Consider the following 24,197-nt stretch of genomic DNA (forward strand, 5'->3'; position numbering starts at 1 on the left):
CGATACAACCATTGTGATTAATGCTGTATGCTTTTGGGATACTGTGGGGAAAAGATAAGTATGATTTGACTATTAGTGGGTGTGTTTCCTCTTTTGTAATAAGGCAGATTTTTATTATTTGCCATCAAATTCATAAAAATATTAGTCACATGGATTTTGTGACAGTACTGCTTCTCCTATAAGTTAAAAGCAATTTTTAAAATGTCTTCTTCAGTCACCTTAAATAAAAAAAATTAGGAGAGAACATAAAACTTAATTAGCTGAAACTGATTTCTTTGAGTGGACTGTCACTTAGATATTTTGTAATCTGTAAGGCACTAACTTGGATTATAATCTAGAGAAGTGGTTCTCTGTATAAACATTTTTAAGCATTTCCTTCATACTTTTGAATATTGGAATTTTTGGTAACACCCTTAAAGCCATTAAAATTTTCAAGAGAACACTAGATAATTAATAATAACTACAAGGTAACCCCTACTACAGTAAAAAATACCTTGTAAATTTCAAAAGAATCCACAGCTGTCTCATTATTTAGTCACCGTTAGCACTGCAGTCTAGGTTTCAGTAGAACTGTTTATTGTTCTAATAATGTTTTCTTCTGTGTTCATGAAGCAAAGTTCTTATATGTTCTAACTGATATACTGTCTTTAACATTGACTTGATATTATTTAATGCCCCTGAATTATAGTTATTTGTACTTTACTACACTCCGTGTCATGTGTTGGGCTAGTACAGAGTTCTTTCTAGCAAACCTTTCTCCCAGTGAGTTATTAATCAGTTTGCTTTGCAGGATTGAATCTGCTCTGAAACATGTCTTGATTTTCTCTAGGCAAGTGCCGTGGAGTTAACTCCCTAGTATTTGAAAGACTTATTTATAGAAAATTGAAGTTTGTTTTTTAGGGATAAGACAGGTGCTCATTTTTCTGGGGTTTTCCTACACAGTGTTTTCCAACTTTTTGTATTAATAGAAGCAAGCAGGATTTGCAATCAGGTATGATTTCAAATTCTACCACTTGATAGCTGAGTGCCCTTGAGAAAATTACTTGGCCTCCCTAACTTAGCTTTTGTTTCTTTATCTGTGATATCTACCATAATATCTAATACTTTAAGGGATTTTTGAACAATAAGTGTTTTCAAAAATTTTAACTATGGTTTGATAATTTGTTGTTTAAGGCCAATTTAGCTGATGTACCCACCTCTAGAATTAAAAACCAATGCAGACACACAAAAAAAGCTATTCAGGATGAGTCTGCTCTCAAACATAGTTTTAGAAGTAGATTTTTAAAAAAGTATATGTAAAATATATGCTTGCATAATTTTACTATGTAAAATTTAAGGCATACATTAAAATTAGAATAGCACAACAAACCTTCCTATGCATGCTACCAGCTTCAATTAAGAAAGTATAATAAAGTAACAAGTTCCCTCCCTTCTCTCTTGCTTAATCTGATTTACTAAGGTAGCCTCCAAGAAGTTTCCTCACAAAATGAAATTACCTTATATATACGTTTTATAACTTGAAATTTTTATTTGGAAATATACTTAAAATATGTTTTATTACCATGTGATTGCCTATGTCTGTAGCTGTACTATATTCTGTTGTGTAGCTGTCTAATAATTTACGTAACTAGTAGAATAATGGTATGATGTTAAATAACTTTTTTCCTTTGGTTTTTTTCCCCGTCCTTTTCTGTGAACAACTAGTTTTTGATAATGATGGAAAAAAGCTTATTTTGAAAGCAAATTAAAATATGAGAAGTGTATTTTGATGGCTGTTGCTGCTGCTAAGTCGCTTCAGTCGTGTCCGACTCTGTGCGACCCCATAGACGGCAGCCCACCAGGCTCCCCCCGTCCCTGGGATTCTCCAGGCAAGAACACTGGAGTGGGTTGCCATTTCCTTCTCCAATGCAGGAGAGTGAAAAGTGAAAGTGAAGTCGCTTAGTTGTGTCCGACCCTTAGCGACCCCATGGACTGCAGCCTACCAGGCTCCTCCATCCATGGGATTTTCCAGGCAAGAGTACTGGAGTGGGGTGCCATTGGCTACTCGTAGTTAAATGTCTTCCCTTTGTTGTGCTTCCTTTAAATATAATCCAGTGACTCTCTTTAATCAGCTTGTCTCTGCACAGTGCCTCCTGTGTCCTCCTATGATCATTTTAGAGTGTACCCATTGTTCAATGCTTCTAGATAGGCTTTCTCTCATAAAATGAATTGCAGAGTTAAAGCTTTTTTTTTTTTTTTTTTTTTATGGCTCTGTAAGGGTTCAGCAAGTTAGGCATTGCTTGGATGTTTTATTTTCTGGAGGAAAATCACTCCTTTTGATTTAATTACCTTTTAAGAGTAGGGAGGTACTTCTGGAGATTAAGTTGGATTATTGTTACAGCTGAGTGTGTGTATGAAAATTATGATAGTTGATAAAAACAGCTTCACTGAGCTACTGAACATCTCTAGCTGATTTTTCTGCTCAGCTCCATCCAGAAGTTTACAAAGCTAAAAATCAATTTCTTGAATTGTTTCTTTTTTATTAGATTTGAAGTTGACTTATAGTTGATTTACAGTGTTATGTTAGTTTCTGGTGTACAGAAAAGTGATTCAGTTACACACATGCACACACACACACACGTGTGTGTGTATATATTCTTTTTCGTGTTCTTTTCCATTATGGCTTATAGGATATTGAATATACTTTCTTGTGCTTTACAGTAAGACCTTATTGTTTATTATATATTTAAGTTTGTATCTGCTAATCCTAAACTTCTCTGATTTATCCCTCTCCCATCCTCTTTCCCCATTGGTAACGATGTTTGTTTTCTATGTCTATGAGTCTGTTTCTGTAAATAAGTTCATTTGTATCACATTTTAAATTCCACATATAAGTGACACCATATAGTTTATATCTTTCTCCTTTCAGTTTCACTTGGTATGATAATTTCTGCAACCATCCATGTCATTGCAAATGGCATTATTTCGTTCTTTTTTATGGCTAAGTGGAGTCTGACACGACTGAGTGACTTCACTTTGACTTTTCACTTTCATGCATTGGAAAAGGAAATGGCAACCCACTCCAATGTTCTTGCCTGGAGAATCCCAGGGATCAGGGAGCCTGGTGGGCTGCCATCTCTGGGGTTGCACAGAGTCAGACACGACTGAAGCAACTTAGCAGCAGCAGCAGCATTCGGCTGTGTATATGTATATACCACGTATTCTTTATCCGTTCACCTGTTGGACAGACTTTTATTTTAGGTTGTTTCCATGTCTTGGCTATTGTGAATAGTGCTGCTGTGAGCATAAGGGTGCATGTATCTTCTGAAAATATATGCACAGGAGTGGGATTGCTGGAGCATATGGAAACTCCACTTTTATTTTTATTTTTTGAAGAACCTCCATTACTGTTTTCCATAGTGACTGCACCAACTTACTTTCTTACCAACAGTGTAGGAGGGTTTCCTTTTCTCTACACCCTCTCCAGCAGTTGTTATTTGGAGGCCTTTTAGCAATGGTCATTCTGGCTGGTGGGCTTCCCTGTTGGCTCAGTGGTAAAGAATCCACCTGCCAGTGCAAGAGCTGTGAGTTCAATCCCTGGATTAGGAAGAGCCCCTTGAGAAGGAAATGGCAGCCCACTCCGGTATTCTTGCCTGGGAAATCCCATGGACAGAGGAGCCTGGCGGGCTATAATCCACGGGGTGCAAAAGAATCAGATGTGACTTTGTGACTAAACAACACAACAATTCTGCCTCATGTGAGGTGGCACCTCATTGTAGTTTTGGTTTACATTTCTCTAATAACTAGCAATGTTGAGTATCTTTTCATGTGCCTGTTGACCATCTGGATGTCTTCTTTGGAGAAATGTCTTTTTAAGGCTTCTGCCCATTTTTTGATTGTTTTGTTGTTGTTGTTATTGAGTTGTATGAGCTGTTTATATATTTTGGAAACTAATTCCTTGTTGGTTGCATCATTTGCAGATATTTTCTTCCAGGTCCTGGGTTGTCTTTTCATTTTGTTATGGGTTCCATTGTTGTGCAAAAACTTGTAAGTTTCATTAGGTCCCATTTGTTTGTTTTTGCTTACATTTCTATTGCCTTGTGAAACTGACCTAAATCTGTTTTATTTATTTAAATCTCTATTTTATTTATTTCCTCTCTGATCTTTAGTATTCCTTCCTTCAGCTGACTTTAGGTTTTGTTTTGTTCTTCTTTTTCTAATTCTTTTAGGGGATAGGTTAGGTTGATTTTTTTTCTTATTTTTTGAGGAAGGCCTGTATTACTATGAAATTCCCTCTATGAATTGCTTTTGGTGCATCCCATAGATTTTGTATAGTTGTATTTTAATTGTCATTTGTCTCAGTATTTTTAAATTTCTTCTTTATTTCATTGTGACCTTTTGATTTTTTAGTAGCATATTTAGTCTTTATGTAATCTTTTTCTTTTCCCCTTGTTTCTCTTTCTGTTGTTGATTTCTAGTTTCATACTGTTGTCATCAGGAAAAAAAATGTTTGAAATAATTTCTATCCTCTTAAATTTGTTGAGGCTTATTTTGTGTCCTATTATGTGGGCAATCCTAGAGAATGTTCCATGTGTACTTGAAAGGAATGTGTATTCTGCTTTTTTTTCTTTGATGTAATGCCCTGAAAATAGCAAGTAAGTCTAACTACTCTATTGTATTGTTTAGGCTCTCTGTTGCTTTACTGACTTTTGTCTAGAAGGAAGATCTATCTATTTATGTGAATGAGGTGGTAAAATTTCTTACTATAGTAGTTCGCATCAATTTCTCCCTTTATGTCTATTAGTACTTGTTTTATGTATTTAACTTATATGCAGAGTACATCATGAGAAACGCTGGACTGGAAGAAACACAAGCTGGAATCAAGATTGCCGGGAGAAATATCAATAACCTCAGATATGCAGATGACACCACCCTTATGGCAGAAAGTGAAGAGGAACTAAAAGGCCTCTTGATGAAAGTGAAAGTGGAGAGTGAAAAAGTTGGCTTAAAGCTCAACATTCCAAAAACGAAGGTCATGGCATCCGGTCCCACCACTTCATGGGAAATAGATGGGGAAACAGTGGAAACTGTGTCAGACTTTATTTTTCTGGGCTCCAAAATCACTACAGATGGTGACTGCAGCCATGAAATTAAAAGACGTTCACTCCTTGGAAGAAAAGTTATGACCAACCTAGATAGCATATTGAAAAGCAGAGACATTACTTTGCCAACAAAGGTTCGTCTAGTCAAGGCTATGGTTTTTCCTGTGGTCACGTATGGATGTGAGAGTTGGACTGTGAAGAAGGCTGAGCACCGAAAAATTGATGCTTTTGAACTGTGGTGTTGGACAAGACTCTTGAGAGTCCCTTGGACTGCAAGGAGATCCAACCAGTCCATTCTAAAGGAGATCAGCCCTGGGATTTCTTTGGAAGGAATGATGCTAAAGCTGAAACTCCAGTACTTTGGCCACCTGATGCGAAGAGTTGACTGATTGGAAAAGACTCTGATGCTGGGAGGGATTGGGGGCAAGAGGAGAAGGGGACAACAGAGGATGAGATGGCTGGATGGCATCACTGACTCGATGGACATGAGTCTGAGTGAACTCGGGGAGTTGGTGATGGACAGGGAGGCCTGGCGTGCTGTGATTCATGGGGTCACAAAGAGTCGGACATGACTGAGCGACTGATCTGATCTGATATTGGGTGCATATGTTAAGTGTAGTATTGTCTTCTTGTATTGATTCTTTTATCATTATATAATGTCCTTTATCTGGAGAAGGCAATGGCAACCCACTCCAGTATTCTTGCCTAGAGAATCCCGTGGACAGAGGAGCCTGGTGGGCTGCTGTGCATAGGGTTGCACAGAGTCGGACACGCCTGAGGCGACTTAGCATGCATGCGTGCATTGGAGAAGGAAATGGCAACCCACTCCACTATTATTGCCTGGAGAATCCCAGGGACAGAGGAGCCTGGTGGGCTGCCGTCTGTGGGGTCGCACAGAGTCAGACACGACTTCAACGACTTAGCAGCAGCAGCAGCAGTGTCCTTTATCTTTATGGCTTTTGTTTAAAGTCTGTTTTGTCTGTTATAAGTATTGCTTCCCCCATTTTCTTGTCATTTCCATTTGCATGAAATACCTTTATCCATCTCCTCACTTCCAGTCTATATGTCCTTCACTCTAAAATTGGTCTCTTATAAACAGCATGGTGTAAGTAAGGCTCTTGTTTTCTTTTTAGTCCAGTCTGCTGGTCTGTGTCTTCTGATTGGAACATTTAGTCCATGACATTTAAGGTAATTATTGATGAAAGTAGTGAAAGTCACTCAGTTGTGTCTGACTCTTTGTGACCCTGTGGACTGTAGCCTGCCAGGCTCCTCTGTCCATGAAATCTCTGGGCAAGAATACTGGAGTGGGTAGCCTTTCCCTTTTCCAGGGGATCTTCCCAACCCACAGATTGAACCCAGGTCTCCCACATTGCAGGTGGATTCTTTACCATCTGAGCCACCAGGGAAGCCCAAGAATACTGGAATGGGTAGCCTATCCCTTCGCCAGGGGAACTTCCTGACTCAGGAATCGAACTGGGGTCTTCTGCATTGCAGGAAGATTCTTTACCAGCTTAGCTACCAGGGAAGCCCAATTATTGGTAGATATGTGTCTATTGCCATTTTAAACCTTGTTTTCCAGTTGATTTTGTATTTATTCTTTGTTCCTTTGTCTTTTGTTTTTCCTTTTGTGGTTTGATGATTTTCTTTTGTACTATGCTTTTGTTCTTTTTTATTTTTGTGAGTGTATTGTGTGTTATTGATTTGTGATTACCCTGTTTTTGAATTAAGTTTCTTAATTCAGTTGTGTAACATTACAACAATGCAGAAATTATCTTTAGATATGCAGAATTAACCTTGTGAATTTTGTTATAACAATCTCAGTCCTCATAGTTACAGACTTAGAAAAAAAATTTTTTAAACAAATTTCTCTTTGGATAGTGAAGCACTTCTATGATGGTTTTAGCAAAGAATATGTTTTGATGAATAACTGATTACATTGAATTATGTAGATTAGCAATTTAAATCACCAACATAGCTCTAATAAGTTAAATCTGTGATACTGAATACAGATATGTCAGACTTTGAAGTTTCAAAAATGTTGGAATCCACCCTCATTTTTGAGGAGCACACGAAAGCCAACCGTATCTTTTTCTGACTTGTAAAAGAAATGAAAGACATTGGTATTTCACTCTAGTTTGCAAATGAGGATTAAAAACGAGAAGTTAAATGACTAAGAGAGAAGACTTAATTTAAACTCAAATAAGCGTGCTCAGAATGACTCTCTCCATTTCTGCCCTTCTTCCTTCCATAGTTAGCCACTATATTTCTCAGATTTTAAGCAAAATTAGTCTTCTCATCATGGAAACTGTTAACATTCATTAACAAGTAGTTTTACTTTGAAATCTGATCAGCAAACACTAAAGAGTGAATTGTTGCTATACTCCATGGGAGTCTTGAGATTGACGTCAAAACACCAGTACAGCTGTATAAGCAGTGGGAAGAGTATTTTTAACATCTTTATTAGATCATCTTTTGACCTTTCTTTTTGTTCTTTCTCTTCTTCCATTAAACAGTTTTTAAAAAGAGGCTTTATAATGTTATTTTCTACCAAAGCTGTAGTGATGTTCTTTAAATTATTAGCACCTGTACCATCCTCCTCTAGATTCCCTTCCGCTTTTATCTTTCCCTTCTTTTCATGTAGTGTTCTAAGTTCTTCTAAGGAGATGGACATTTTTATTTAATAATAGAGAAGTGGTGAAGGGGGAATTTTTTTTGAGTATTTTTTAGAACAGGGTTAGATTTATAGAAAAATTGAAATCTAGTACAGAGAAGACTATGTACCCCATACTTGACCTCAGATTCCCATTTTATTAACACATTACATTAGATACATTACAATGTTAGCATTGTACAGTTGTTAAAATTAATCATTTTTAATACATTGCTTGTGCTCAGTCGCATCTGACTTTTTTCGGCCATCTGAACCGTAGCCCCCAGGCTCCTCTGTCCATCGGATTTTTTAGATAAAAATACTGGAGTGGGTTGCCCTTTCCTCTTCCAGGGGATCTTCCTGACCCAGGGATTGAACCCACATCTCCAGTCCTGCATTGCAGGCAGTTTCTTTGCCTGCTGAGCCATTTAGTATATTGTAGTGTTAGTCACTCAGTTATGTTGCAGTCTTTGCAACTACATGGACTGTAGCCCGTCAAGCTCCTCTGTCCATGGGATTTCCCAAGCTAGAATACTGGAGTGGGTTGCCATTTCCTTCTCCAGGGGATCTTCCCAACCCAGAGATTGAACCCAGGTCTCCTGCATTGCAGGCAGATTTTTTACTGCCTGATCCACCTGGGAAGCTGCATTTAATACATCATTATTATTACCTAAAGTTGAAAGTTTATTTTGATTGCCCTGGTTTTTAAACTGTTCCCCCTGTTTTGATCCAGGATCACACCCAAGATACCATATTACATTTAGTTTTCCTGTCTCCTTGGGCTCCTCTTGGCTGTGACAGTTTCTCAGATTGTGACAGTTTCTTAGGCTTATCTTGGTTTTGATGATCTTGATAGTTTTGAGGAATACTGGTCAAGTATTTTGTAATATGCCCCTACATTGGAATTTCTCTGTTGTTTTTGACACAGACTGTAGTTATGGGTTGTTGGAAGGAGGGATCACAGAGATATAGTGCCATTTTCAACACATCACATCAAGGGTATATACCATCAACATAATTGATGACTGTTGACAATGACCTTGATCACCAGGCTGAAGTAGTGTGTCAGGTTTCTCCACTGTAGAGTGTTGGAGTGTTCTAGTAAGAATATCCTAGTTAGGGGAATTGCTCTGGTAATTTCTTGGGCTTTAGGTATTAGAGTAAATCATTATATTGATACGATGCTCACTGAAATGTTAAATATTTTTACAAATATGTTCTGAGTTAAAAAATTAAATGCTTTGAATGTTCAATCTTTCAAGTTTTATTTTTAAAATAAAAGATTTTTCTATGACATTCTTAAAACTTATGTTTATCTAAAGTGAAACTCCAGTACTTTGGCCACCTCATGTGAAGAGTTGACTCATTGGAAAAGACTCTGATGCTGGGAGGGATTGGGGGCAGGAGGAGAAGGGGACGACAGAGGATGAGATGGCTGGATGGCATCACTGACTCGATGGACGTGAGTCTGGGTGAACTCTGGGATTTGGTGATGGACAGGGAGGCCTGGCGTGCTGCGACATGGGGTCGCAGAGAGTCGGACACGACTGAGCGACTGAACTGAAAGTAACAATTAAGATTTCAATATTTTGTGTAGGAAGTCAGAGAAGCAATCAGCTATTTAAATTCTGGACTTTTTTTCCCTTTATAAAAAATGAAATTACTTCAAAATGCAATTTAAACGTAATAAAGTTCACTCATTTTAAGCGTGTATTTAGATGAGCTTTGACAGATGTGTATAATTTTTGACTAACACTGTTACTAAGATACTGAACATTTCTGTCGCTCTGATAAGTTCTCTCTTGCATCTTTTCATTTATTCCTCTGAAACTGTTGATCTGCTTTCTGTCTCAAGAGTTTTGTCTTTTCTAGAATTTCATGTAAATGAAGTCCCTTTTTGTGTCTTTGTACAATGTGTATCTTTTTGTGTTTGTCTTCTGTAATATTTTTTTTGATTCATTCAAGTTGTTACATGTTGTAGTAGTTTGCTTCTTTTTCATGCTTATAGTATTCCATGTGTGAATAGTTTCTGTATCCATGTACTTGCCGATGGACATTTGGATCATTCCCAGTTCTGGCTATTTCAGATAATTCTGAACATTTGCATATGAGTTTTTATGTGGTACACATTTTCATTTCTTTGTGGTGAAATCCCTGAATTAGGATTACTAAATTGTTTGATAAGTGTATGTTTAACTTTACAAGAAACTGCCAAACTCTTTTCCAGACTGACTAGCATTTCACATTCTTATAAGCAAGGTAGGAGAGTTTCACATCTTCCATATTCTTATCAATATTTGGTATTGTCAGTGTTTTGGGTCATTTTTGTAGGTGTGAATGGCCATTTCATTGTATTTTTAATTTACATTTCTCTTAAGATTAATGATGTTAGGACTTTACATGTGCTTTTTGCCGTATGTTTTCTTTTGTGATATATCTGTTTAAAATCTTTAAAAAGTGGCTTATCTTGTTATTGAGCGATAAGATACAAGCCCGTTATCAGATATGTTTTAGGTAAAATTTTTTCCTGGTTTGTATCTTGTCCTTTTATTTCCTTAGCAGTGTCTTTCAAATAACAAAAGTTTTTAATTTTGATGAAGTTCAGTTTATCAACCCTTTATGTTTTGCCTTGTGGGTCCTATCTGAAAAATCTTGACTTAACGCAAGATCACAAGAATTTTCTCCTGATTTTTTTCTTGAAGTTTCGTAGTTTAACTCTTATGTTTAGGCTTCTGATACTTAACAAGTAAACATTTGTATGTGGTGTGGAGTAAGGATTGAAGGGGGTGTGTGTGTGTGTGTGTGTGTGTGTGTTGGCATATGTTCCAGTGCTATTTGTAGAAAGGACTGTTCTCTTCTTATAGAACTGCCTTGGCATCTTTGTTAAAAACTTCAGCACCATCTTCGCCGGGTCTGTTTATGCTCTCTGTTATATTCTTTTTGTCAATATGCCTATCCTTGTCTTGATTGTCTTAACTTGATCTTAAATCTTGAAATAAGATAAGGTAAGTCTTCCAACTTTGTTGTCTTCCTAAAAATTCGTTTGGCTTTTCTAGGTCCTTTGTATTGTCATATAAATTTTAGTATCAGTAAAGCCAGTTTCTGTTTTTAAAAAGGTGCTGGGATTTGGGGTAAGAGTGCTGAACCTAGTTAAGATTGGGGAGAAACAGTATTTTGACAGTATGAGTTTTCTGATTCATGAACATATTCTCACTCTCCATTTATTGAAGTCTTTAATTTCTCTCAAAGATTCTACAGTTTTCAGTGTACAAGTTTTGCACATAGTTTAGCTTCATCTCTATATATTTCATGTATTTTGAGCTTAAGTGGTATTTAAAAGTTAATTTTTGATTTGTCACTAGTAATTATAAATATAGTTGCTTTTAATATCAGTTCAGTTCAGTTGCTCAGTCATGTCTGACTCTTTGTGACCCCATGGACTGCAGCACGCCAGGCTTCCCTGTCCATCACCAACTCCCTGAGCTTACTCAAGCTCATGTGCATCGGGTCAGTGATGCCATCCAACCATCTCATCCTCTGTCGTCCCCTTCTCCTCTTGCCTTCAATCTTTCCCAGTATCAGGGTCTTTTCCAAGAGTCAGTTCTTCGCATCAGGTGGCCAGAGTATTGGAATTTCAGCTTCAGTATCAATCCTACCAATGAATATTCAAGACTGATTTCCTTTAGGATAGACTGGTTGGATCTCCTTGCAGTCCAAGAGTCTTCTTCAACACCACAGTTCAAAAGCAGCAATTCTTCAGCGCTCAGCTTTCTTTATAGTTCAACTCTCACATTCATACATGACTACTGGAAAAACCATAGCTTGGACTAGACGGACCTTTGTTGGCAAAATAATGTCTCTGCTTTTTAATGTGCTATCTAGGTTGGTCACAACTTTTCTTCCAAGGTGTAAGCATCTTTTAATTTCATGGCTGCACTTACCACCTGCAGTGATTTTGGAGCCCCCAAAATAAAGTCTGTCACTGTTTCCATTGTTTCCCCATCTATGTGCCGTGAAGTGATGGGACCAGATGTCATGATCTTAGTTTTCTGAATGTTGAGTTTTAAGCCAACTTTTTCACTTTCCTCTTTAATGTCCATCAAGCTTTTTAGTATATTGATCTGTATACTATTTTATTGCTAGACTTGGTTGTACTAGTTTTTAAAAATAAATTACTTTAGAGTTTTTGTGTCATCTTTCTATAAAGAAAATTGTACTTCTTTCTTTTCAATCTGTGAGCCTTTTATATATTTATTTTTATTGTGTTACTGCTTTGACTAATCAGAGTAGAAATTGAGAACAGACATGTAGAATCCTTGCCGTGTTTTTTTATCTTAGGGAGAAGGCATTCAGCCTGTGAAGTATGAAATGAAATTGTGTGTTTGTTTTTTGTAGATGTCCATTATCAGTTTAGGTATCCTGAAGTGAAAGTGAAGTCGCTCAGTCGTGTCCAACTCTTTGCGACCCCGTGGACTGTAGCCTACCAGGCTCCTCTGTCCATGGGATTTTCCAGGCAATAGTACTGGAGTGGATTGCCATTTCCTTCTCCAGGGGATCTTCCCAGCCCAGGGATTGAACCCGGTCTCCCGCATTGTAGACAGATGCTTTACCGTCTGAGCCACCAGGGAAGTCTTAGGTATCTTAGTTTGCAAAAAATTTTTTATCATTGATGAGTATTGGATTTCGTAAAGTGTAGTTTCTGTATTTACTGAGATGATCAGATGGTTATTTATTTATTTATTTTTTACTCTGGTGATATGGTGAATTACACTGAATTCTGGATGTTGGGTGGACCTTGCATTCCTGGGATAAACCCCATTTCATCATTCTGTATTATTTGTGTATATATATGGTTTGCTAATATTTTTTTCATTTATTTTTTAATTGATGGATAATTGCTTTATAGAATTTTGTTGTTTTCTGTCAAACCTCAACATGAATCAGCCATAGGTATACATATATCCTCTCCCTTTTGAACCTCCCTCCCATCTCCCTCCCCACCTCACCCCTCTAGGTTGATACAGAACCCCTGTTTGAGTTTTCTGAGACATACAACAAATCCTCGTTAGCTATCTATTTTACATATGGTAATATAAGTTTCCATGTTAACTCTCTCCATACATCTCACCCTCTCCTCCCCTCTCCCCAGGTCCATAATTCTATTCTCTATGTCTTTTTCTCCATTGCTGCCCTGTAAGTAAATTCCTCAGTACCATTTTTCTAGATTCTGTATATATGCATTAGTATATAATCTTTCTCATTCTGACTTACTTCAGTCTGTGTAATAGGCTCTAGGTTCATCCACCTTATTAGAACTGACTCAAATGTGTTCCTTTTCATGGCTAAGTAATATTCCATTGTGTATATGTACCATATACATATCCTTTATCCGTTCATCTGTCGATGAGCATCTAGATTGCTTCCATGTTTTAGCTATTGTGAATAGTGCTGCAAGGAACAATGGGATACATGTATCTTTTTCAGTTTTTGTTTCCTCAGGATATATGCTTGGAGTGGGATTGCCGGGTCATATGGTGGTTTTATTCCTAGTTTTTTAAGGAATCGCCATACCGTCTTCCATAGTGGCTGTTTCAATTTACATTCCCACCAACAGTGCAAGAGTTCCCTTTTTCCACACCCTCTCCAGCAGTTATTGTTTGTAGACTTTTGATGATGACCATTCTGACAGGTATGAGGTGATATCTCATTGTAGTTTTGATTTGCATTTCTCTAATAATGAGCGCTGTCGAGCATCTTTTCATGTGTTTGTTAGCCATTTGCTAGTATTTTGATGAAGAGTTTTACATCTGTGTTCATAAAGGATATTGATTTTTCATTTTCTTGTAATGTCATTGTCTTATTTTCATGTCAGGGTAATGTTGGGCTTAGAAAATGAATTGGGAATTATCATCTGTTTTCAGAAAGAGTGGGTGTAAGGATTTTATCTCTTTCTTTACGTGGGTGTGATAATTCACCAGTGAGGTCATCTAAGCCTAAAATATTCTTTGTGGGAATATTTTAAACCAACAGTTGAAGTCACTACCTTAGAGTGCTTACTCTTCTGACTTCTAGCATCATAGACTAACTATTCAATAACCTCTTTATTTTAGAATAAATTTAGATTTAAGGAAAAGTTTTGGATAGTATAGAGAGTTCCCATATACCTCATACCTAGTTTTCCTCATTGTTAACATCTGTGATACATTTGTCAGAACAAAGAAACTGACATTGATATTAACTAAACTAACTACAGACTTTATTTGGATCTCACCAGATTTTCCATTGATGGTCTCAGGCTGTTCCAGGATACCACATTGCCTTTAGTTTTCTTGTTTCCCCAGTCTCTTCTGGTTTGTGACAGTTCCTCAGGTTTACCTTGTTTTTCTTGACCTTAACAGCCTTGAGGAATGCTGTCTGGCTATGTTTTAGAATACTTCAGCCTGCATGTGCTGCTGCTGTGTCCCATTAGGGTTATGCATTTGTGGAAAGAATACCCAGAGGCCAGGTCCTCTTTTCACTTCATCTTATAAGGGTCTGTGATGTCTACATGACATTCATAGAGCATCACTGATGGGATTGATCTGGACCACTTGGCTAAGAGTGTTTGCCAGGTTTCTCCACTTTATAAAGTGACTCTTTCCTCTTTCCGTCTACTATTCTGAAGCACGTCACTTGTCTCAGTCCACACTTGAGGGAGAAGTATCTATAGCTCTGATTTGGAATTCTTCTGTAAGGAAAATTGACTTTAATCCAGTACCACAGGGTTCACTCTGTTTTTCCTTACTGTCTGACAATGAGAACCCTGGCTCTGACCATCCACTATCCATTTACTTGTTTGTTCAACTCCAGTTTACATGGAAAGCTATTTCAGAACTGTTAATCCATATACCCACGAGAAATGAATGTTCCATTTAGAGTACAGTGTTTCCAGTCAAAACATTGTTTTCCAAAGTTAGTTAGGCCAGCTCTCCCCCCGCCCCCATCTTTGGTGTAGGTATGTCATGATTTGTCCTGCAGTTAGATTCATTTGTCACAGCCCACATTTCATCCTGGAATCTTCCAGTGGTCTGATTGGTGGTTTTTGCTGTTGCGTGGTCAGCATTAAGTGAAGTCCAATGTGCAGCTCTGTGGGTTTTGACAGAGTTGAGTCATGTGTCCGCCACCCTAGTGTTAACAGAGCAGAGCCTGTGCTCTGTGCGTCCCTTTGTGTGTCCCCTTTGTAGTCAGCCACTCTCCCCTCCCCTGATCCTAGTAACCGTTAATCTGTTTTTTGTCTTACCTGTTGTTAATTTTTGCATTTTCCAGAGTTTCATGTGAATGGAATGGTATTAAAATCTTTAGATTTTTCATCTAACTTCTTGAACAGTTCTTGGTTCCTCCCAGAAGCTCAGATGGTAAAGAATCTGCCTGCAATGTGGGAGACCTGAGTTCGATCCTTGGGTTGGGAAGATCCCCTGGAGAAGGGAATGGCAACCCACTCCAGTATTTTTGCCTGGAGAATCCCATGGACGGAGGAGCCTGGTGGGCTACAGTCCATGGGATCGCAGAGGGTTGGACACAACTGAACGACTAACACTTACTTACACTTCTTGAACATAGAACATTAAGATTTATCCATAGTTTTGTGAATTAATAGTTCATTCTTTTAAAATTATTAAACAGTATTCCATTGTATGGATGAATCATAAGCTTATTTAATCTTTCCTCCATGAAGATTATCCTGATGACTTCTACTTTTCAGCAGTTACGAGTAAAGCTGCTATAAACATCCATGGACAGGTTTTTTTATGAACATAAATTTTCACATCATCTAGGTAAACACCTAAGAGTGTGATCTCTGGGTTATATGGTTGTATGGTAAATCATATCACTACTTCGCTATTAAGTACTTAGAAACAATAAATTTAGTAAATCTGTTGTTTAATATTGTCCACAGAGAATATTAAGATCAGTCTCTAGAAAGTCTGTAAAATCTACTTTTTTTTCCAGCCTTTGGTTCTTCTTTATTTTTTAGAAGTTACATTTGCCAAGGTGTGCTTTCTTAGAAGATGATTCTTCATAGATCACTAATTGTGGTTCTGAGGTTCTGTAAATTTGTCCATAAATTCACGGAACTCTGGTCTATAATTTATGTAAATGAACTGATTACTGGGTATTAGGAGGCCTGGGTGTGCTGCGGTTCATGGGGTCGCAAAGAGTCAGACACGACTGAGCAACTGAACTGATCTGAACTTGGAATTACATATATTCAAATGTTTTACGGAATGTGTTTTATAAAACAGAGTATGTTTTTTATTCATTACTAATGTATTGATCCCAGAAATTATGTTTTCCAAATTGTCAAATTAGGTTGATATTTCAGAAAATGAAGTGAAAGTCGCTTAGTTGTGCCCGTCTCTTTGCAACCCCATGGACTATACAGTCCATGGAATTCTCCAGGCCAGAATATTGGAGTGGGTAGCCTTTCCCTTCTCCAGGGAATCTTCCCAACCCAGGGATCAAACTCAGGTCTCCTGCGTTGCAGGCAGATTCTTTACCAGCTGAGGTAAAGAAGGGAAGCTTCCCACAAGGGAAGCTCACAGAAAAGGAAATTAGAGGGTAATGAGTCATCTTAGTGTGGCGATGTATTTGTTAGGGAGCAGTGTTTGGGAAAAATTAGTTACAGCAAAATTATACAGGTTCTAGGGATTAGATTGAATGAGTGTGTCTCTTGTCCCTCCCTGCTTCTAGTGTAAATGGCAGGGATGCTAGTTAACAGAGTGCCAGACATCACAGCGCCTGGGGCGTATTTAGAGACCAGGGAAGGTTTACAATAATCAAACACAAATAGGCAAAGTAGCATGAAGAAATTTCAGTCCTTTCGGCCTTGTTCACAAACTTAATTAGGCTTATTGGGTCAGAAAATATTTTTCCTCCCATTTTTATCTGTTCTTCTTTCACCCTCCCATCCCCACCCCCGACCTCCTGTTCCAGATTACCTTTGAAGGGGATCACGCTATCAACAAAAAGAGAGGTTTTTTTGTTTAATCCTAACTTACTTGGTTTATTTAGCTTTCAGGAAAGGAGCAGTGGCAAAGAAAAATTTTAAGATATACAAGGACCTCCATTTTTGATAGAGACACTATATGTTCTTCTAAAAATCATGTTATTCAGGAAATTCTGAAGAAAATTAATTTTTTTTGTGGCTCTAGAATTGGATCTTTTACAAGTATTTTTAATTTATGGGAGCTGCTTGGCCTACCCCCTTCACATATTGCCAACTACATCTTTGCTTTTTTTATTTTAACTGTTTATATAATTTTACAGTGTAATGTTTCGGAGCTGTATGTGGATGCTGTTCTTTGCATTTCCATGAGCAGCACAGTATTGGGCTTCAGTTGATGATGGTGGATGACTGGGGGTGGAGAAGAGGTGGAGTTTCTTCATATCATCCCTCTTGTGGTCAATAAAATCATCCGACAAATGCCTTCCCAAGGATGTCGAGTGTGTATAAAGGAGAAGCCTAAGAATGCCAAGGGAGTGGTGTTTTACTGAGGATTTCATTCTGCTCTGCTCCATGGAAACGAGCCTTTTGAGCTTTTACTTGTCTGCTGATTTGTCCGGTGATCCAGGTAATCTAGTGCAGTCTTTGTTTTCTCGGTGGTGTGTGAAATGTAGCAAAATGGTAGAAAACTAGCTTTAGTGAAAGGGATATACTTACAACAGGAATAAAATTAGAAAGAAAAAGGACCTATTACATTGTTCATTACTCTTTAAATAGCTTTGAAGGTTTTTTCATGTTTTAAAAAGACTAATTTGATCTAAAGGAAGAAAATTCATAGTTTTAAAAACCTGTACTTTAATTTCTTAGCTTGAGAACAAAGGTTTTAGCATCCAGCATTGCAGGGATATTTTTATTCAGAAGGAGAGGAAGCAGCATCCTTCTGTTAACCTTTTTAGAACTGAATTGACAAAACTCTTCTTAAATCTTAGCTAGGGACTCTGATTTATTATTCTGTAAACTGTGATTTAATTATCTGAAGCTTCAGGTTGGTTGATTCCCTTTGATACCTAAGAGATCTTGGAAGGAGTATGAGAGGGGGCAGGGATTAAATCTGTAGTGGGGGAGGGGAATATTTTTACAGAGTAATCTTCATGATTGTTTTTCCATTTGAAGCTAAATTGAAATATACAGTCATTTGGAAACGGTGATATCCATGACACCAAACACTCTTATCTGTTTGAATGATTTTATCCTTTGTTCAGTTTGTGGTATTTTTTGCTTTTGTCAGCTAAAATGTTGGTTATAAATATGAAGAAGCAGCCAGATTACTATGTGATGGCATTGGAATTGCAATTCTGATTTTTTTTTTTTTTTTTTTGCATTCGTTTCTGTAAATACATGAGCATGGGCATGAATGTGAAAAGCAAAAGTGCTATAAAATGCTGCAGGCATTTTTGTTTTCTCCTGAAGGTGTTTTTCATGGTGGGAGTTGTTTTGTTGTAAATAGAAAGACCCAATTTATGATACTAAGATGTGTTTAGTACTACAGACGTCTCTATTTAGAAAAGAAAGACCAAAAACATTTTTAAGCATAGTCTGAAGCTTTCAGTTAATTTGATTATCTTCCTCATAGTGGTGTGAGTTATCATACTATTTGTCACATTTTGAAAGTTGCCTGATTCCTCAGAATACTGAAAAATTAATAAATGCTTATTGAGTGCTTACATAATTTTCAGTGCTTTAAATGTAAACACGATTTGTAGCATAGCAGAGAGTATAAAAAACCTACGCATATGATGTACTATTTGTGTGTGTGTGTGTGTGTGCAAGAACACACCTATTGGTTATATACGTATATGGGCTTTCTGGGTCGCGTTAGTGGTAAAGAACCCACCTGCCCATGAAGGAGACACAGAGATGTAGGTTCCATCCCTGGGTCAGGAAGATCCCCTGGAGGAGGGCACGCCAATCCGCTCTAGTATTCTTGCCTGGAAAATCCTATGGACAGAGGAGCCTGGCAGGCTAGAGTTCATAGGGTCTCAAAGAGTTGGACACAGCTGATGCAACTTAGCACATGTATGCTTATATACTGACACGTGGGTATTTTACATAAGCTATTACATCTAAGGATTCCCAGGTGGCTCAGTGGTAAAGAACCCGCCTGCCAATGCAGGAGACGCAAGAGACTTGTTTTCTATTCCTAGGTAAGGAAGGTCTCCTGGAGGAGGATATGGCAACCCACTCCAGTATTCTTGCCTGGAAAATCTTATGGTCAGAGGAGCCTGACAGGCTATAGTCCATGGAGTCACAAAAGAGTCTAACGTCATTGAGTAACTGAGCACTCATGAGCACTTACTGCATTTAATCCTAAAATGACCTTGTCACAAAATTAGCACTATCCCTCTTTCATGGATGAGGGAATTTATATTTTGAGAGGTTAAGTAATTCATCATAAACAACAGACCATAAAGTGATGAAGCCCAGGTCAAGCTCAAAAACTCTTTCCATGGTTTTAATGTGAGTGGATTAAAACATTATATCACAATTATTTGACACCATGAAGAGTGATGCTGGTGGAGTGAACAGGAGATAGGGTCCTAATCCCTATCAGGAATTGAGTAATTGGATAAAAAGTTTAGCATCATATTTTATAAAGAGTGAAGGTTGGACTAGGTCACTTAAAGTTCAGTTCTAACATTATATGATTGTATTCCATGTAAGATTTTCATATGTGGCTTATGGAAACAAATAGCGTTACTTTCAAGTTTTTATTGTAAATATATAGGTTTCCATTCCTGATCCTTTATAACCTGCTTTACTTTTTCTCCAGGGGATATCTGTAATGCATATCACCTTCTAATATATTACAGTATACTTTTTTTTTTCATTAAGTCATTGTTTATTGTCTCCCTCTTCTGTTTCTGCCAAATACAATGCAAGGACCTAGACCAGTGCCTGACTATGGTAAATTCATTTATTGAATGAATGAATGATATACTTTTATAGTACGTAGATAAGATATCGGAGAAGGCAATGGCACCCCACTCCAGTACTTTTGCCTAGGAAATCCCATGGACAGAGGAGCCTGGTAGGCTGCAGTCCATGGGGTGGCTAGAGTCGGACACGACTGAGCAACTTCACTTTGACTTTTCACTTTCATGCATTGGAGAAGGAAATAGCAACGCACTCCAGTGTTCTTGCCTGGAGAATCCCAGGGACGGGGAAGCCTGGTGGGCTGCCGTCTATGGGGTCGCACAGAGTCAGACACAACTGAAGCGACTTAGCAGCAGCAGCAGATAAGATATAGAAGTAACTAAATAGTTTTTAATATCAACAGATTCCCTTGGGGTTAATAGTATTCATTTTACTATTATAATGACCCTGTAAGGAACTAATTAGTATGAGATTTTTGAAAAAAAGAAAACTTATAGCAATTGAGTTTAGGGAAGTAAACTTATATATGCTGGAATTTCCTCATGCAAAATTATTGATAGTATAGAGCTTCACAATCATAGTTTTACCCAGTATTCTATTTTAAAATGCTAAAGTATTATTAGAAATTTTCATATACACAAAGAAAAACACAGTAGCAAAGTTCCTTTTTGGTTTATTTGTTAATTTATGTGTACTTTCAAATGTTACTAATTTATAATGGGTAGAAAATATTCAGACCACTGAGTCTTTTACTTCAAAATTTTTTTATGAAGTATGACATTATATTTACTGGTAGTTTTGGTTCATTTGAATGTTAGGCTTTCTGAGATTTCAGTAGCTTTATTGAGGTAAAATTGATGTATAATAGACTGTATATGATTAAAGTATAAAATTTGATAGGTTTTGATATATATATACAACTGGAAACTGTCCACCACAGTCATGGTAATATACATATCCATCATCTCATGTTTCTTTGTAGCTTTTGTAATTTTTCCCTCCTAGCCCTCCCCACACATCAGGTACCCACTGATGGTATCATTATAGATTAGTTTGTATTTTCTTGCTTTTTGTCATTTAGATTAGCTTGCATTTTCTTGAATTTTATAAAACTGAAATTTTACAGTGTGTCATTTTTTTCTTGTTTTTCTTGCATTCTACATAATTACTTTAAAATTTGACCATGTGTATCAATAGTTCATACCATTTTACTCCTGAATAGTATTCCACTATATGGATATACCACAGTTTGTTTATCCATTTATCTGTTGATGACATTTGGGTTATTTTCAAGTTTGGGACTACTAAGAATAGATTTGCTTTGGACACATAAGTCTCTGTATGGACATATATTTTCATTTCACCTAGGAGTGGAATGGCTGAGTTATGAGGTACGAGTGTAGTGTTTAACTCTTTCAGAAACTGCTGAACTGTTTTCTAAAGTGATTTTATTGTATTACATTCCTACCAGCAAAGCTCTAGTTGCCCCAAAGCCTCACCAATACCTGGTACTTAGTCTTTTTAATTTCACCCATTTTAGTGGTGTCTAATGGTGTCATTGTGGTTTTTATTTGCATTTCATCTCATGACCAGTGATGTTGAGCATCTTTTTATGTTATTTACCATCCATGTGTCTTCTTTCATGGATTATCCAGTCAAATCTTGTTTTTAATTATGTTCTCTTTTAATACTGAGTTATAAGAGTCCCTTATTATATATGATTTGTAAATATTTTGTCCCAGTCTGTGACTTGTCTTCATTTGCTCAGTTTTCTCTCTCTTTCTAAAAAGCTTAATTGAGATGTAGTTCACATTTCAAAGATCAGAAGTTTTTTACCGTTGAATCTCAGTCTGTCAGTATTTTCTTTTATGGGTTTTGCTTTTGGTATAGCTAAGAAATATTTGTGGCTCAGCTGGTAAAGAATCTGCCTGCAGTTTGGGAGACTTGGGTTCTATCGCTGGGTTGGGAAGATCCCCTGGAGAAGTACACACTCCAGTATTCTGGCCTGGAGAATGCCATGGACTGTATAGTCCATGGGGCTGCAAAGAGTCCCACGTGACTAAGCGACTTTCACTTCACTTCAAAGGAGGTAAATCTTTCTGCCAAGAAATATTTCCCTAACCAGTATTTTTCTGGAGTTTGATTTTAGAAGTTTTATAGTTTTAAGTTTAGTTTTAGGTCTGTGGTACATTTTGAATAATTTTAAAATACGGCTTGAGGTATTTACTGAATATATATTTTGGCATATGAATATCCAAATATTCCAGCACCATTTCTTTAAAAAAAGTGCTTTTCCTCCACTGAATTCCCTTTGAACCTTTGTTGGAAATCAGTTGTCCATATATATGTGGGCTAAGTCACTTCAAGTCATGTCTGACTCCTTGAGATCCGCCTGGCTCCTCTGTCCATGGAATTCTCCAAGCAAGAATATTGGAGTGGGTTGCTATGCCCTCCTCCAGGGGATCTTCCTGACCCAGGGATCAAACCTGAGTCTCTTACATGTCCTGCATTGGCTGGCGGGTTCTTTACTACTAGTGCCACCTGGGAGTCCATTCTGTTCTGTCAATTTCTTTGTCTATCTTGACCCCAGTATTATGCTGTCTTCACTACTGTACCTTTATAATAAGTCTTGAAATCAAGTAGAGTTAATCCTTTAACTATGTTCTTCTTTATCAGAGTTGTTGGCCTGCCTAGGTTCTTTGCATTTCTGTATGAACATTAGAAATCAGTTTGTCGATTACTGAAAAAAAAGTGTGTTGGGAATTTAATTGGTATTATGTTGAATCTGTAGATTTTGTTGAATCAGTATTGCTAAAATGACATCTTAACAATATTGAGTTTTCCAGTCCATGAATACAACATATCACTCTATTTCGGTCTTTTTCTCAGCCATACTGTTCTGGTTTTCCATTTGCAGGTCTCTGTATCTTTTGTCAGAGGGACAAAGGTGGTGCTAGTGGTAAAGAAAATGCCTGCCGGTGAGGGAGGTGCAAGAGATGCGGGTTCAGTCCCTGGGTCAGGAAGATCCCCCAGAGGGGGAAGTGGCAGCCCACTCCAGTATTCTTGCCTGGAAAATCTCGGGAACAGGGGAGCCTGCTGGGTTATAGTCCATGGGGTCACAAAGAGTTGGATATGACTAAGCTGACAGCACACACACCCTGTGTATTTAATATTTTGATGCTATTGTAAATGGTATTGTCTTTTCAAAATTAATTTCCATTGTTAGTACAATTTACAGTTAAACAATTAATTATTGATTTTGAATTCTACAGCCTTGCTAAGCTTATTAGTTAGTTCTGGTAGCTTTTTTGTTGATTTCATAGAGTTTTCTATATTGATCATCATGTAGTGTGAATAAAGACAGTTTTACTTCTTGCTTTCCAACCTGGATACTTATTTATTCTTGCCATACTGCACTGGCTAGAATAATACAGTGTTGAGTAAAAGTGATTAGAGAAAACATCTCTGTTCCTAATCTTAGGGGGGAAGCTTTCCTTTTTTTCACCTTAAGCATGATGTTAGCTGTAGGATATTTTATAGATGCCATTTATCAGGTTAGGCTTTTAATGAATGTGAGAAATGAAATTGATAACACTTGCACAAATAGAACTTTTTAAGTAGCAGAGGTCACATTTTTTTAGAAGGAAGGGTTTTGGAGTATTTTTCAATTCAGTAGTCTTTTAAACGGGTGAATTCTATCACTGCCAATATTCTGGCATTGCAAGGGACATCATAACTAGACAGTTTTAGTATTTTTTCTGCCATGTAATTGTGACACAAATTTGAATTTAAAAATATAAGAACGTGTCCTTTAAAATTATTTTTTCACAAGTTTATGGATTTTTTGATTCCATAAAAATCAATAATAATGACTGAAGTCATATTAATGTAGCAATATATTTTGATTTAGATTTCTCTAACCACTTTTACATTTTACAGATGATAAGTTAATTTCTTGGGGAGTCTCGTCTACTTCCATGATATCTGTGCTCATGCTGATGTCATCCTGATCTGGAATTGCCAGATCAGTCTCCTCTCTGAACTCCAGTCCTTTGTAGACACGTATCCCCTATGATATCCTGCAGGTACCTTGGCTAACATAAAACTGCTTACAAGTGGCACAATTAAATGTTTTATCTAAGCCAGACTCCTTGGAGTTCCTTTCCCTCCTTTTCCCCTAAATTTGCTGTAACTTCCATGCTTATTTACATAGTATTATTTTTGGTGTGTAGCCCCTATTCTTCATTGCCTTTGTTATTGCACTCTTCATTTTTTAATCTAGAAATGCTGTTATTTTCCAATTAGTTTTCCAGCCCCCAGTTTCATATCTTTGCTGCCCATTCATCATGTTATTTGCAAGGGAGTATTTTAAAGTGCATAGTGGATCATACTATTGCCTGGCTTATAGTCTGTTAGTGTACCTGCATTGTCTTCAGCAGTGGTTCTTTGGAGGAAGAATGTTGCAGACCTTTTGAAACCCTCTCCAGAGAGTCTCATAGTCTAAAATATTCAATACCTATAGAAGCTGAAACCAAAGTTTAAATTCCTT

The 24,197-nt window shown here is 37.3% G+C and overlaps 1 protein-coding gene across 6 annotated transcripts in view; it reads left to right on the plus strand.

Annotated features, from left to right (window-relative positions):
* ARHGEF12 (Rho guanine nucleotide exchange factor 12) overlaps positions 1–24,197 on the plus strand; it is a 169,707-nt gene that overhangs the window by 28,014 nt on the left and 117,496 nt on the right. Inside the window, exon 1 of one of the 6 annotated variants that reach the window (XM_086338305.1) lies at positions 17,212–17,342. The exons of the other annotated variants lie outside the window; for them this stretch is intronic. The gene's annotated coding sequence lies outside the window, so the exon portion shown is untranslated. Of the gene's footprint in view, positions 1–17,211; positions 17,343–24,197 lie in introns of those variants that run through there. 6 annotated transcript variants of the gene reach the window in all.

The sequence above is a fragment of the Bos grunniens genome, chromosome 15, assembly GCF_055505025.1.
Source record: "Bos grunniens cultivar Pamir isolate PY7600 chromosome 15, Bosgru_T2T1.0, whole genome shotgun sequence".
In the NCBI taxonomy this organism is placed as follows: domain Eukaryota; kingdom Metazoa; phylum Chordata; class Mammalia; order Artiodactyla; family Bovidae; genus Bos; species Bos grunniens.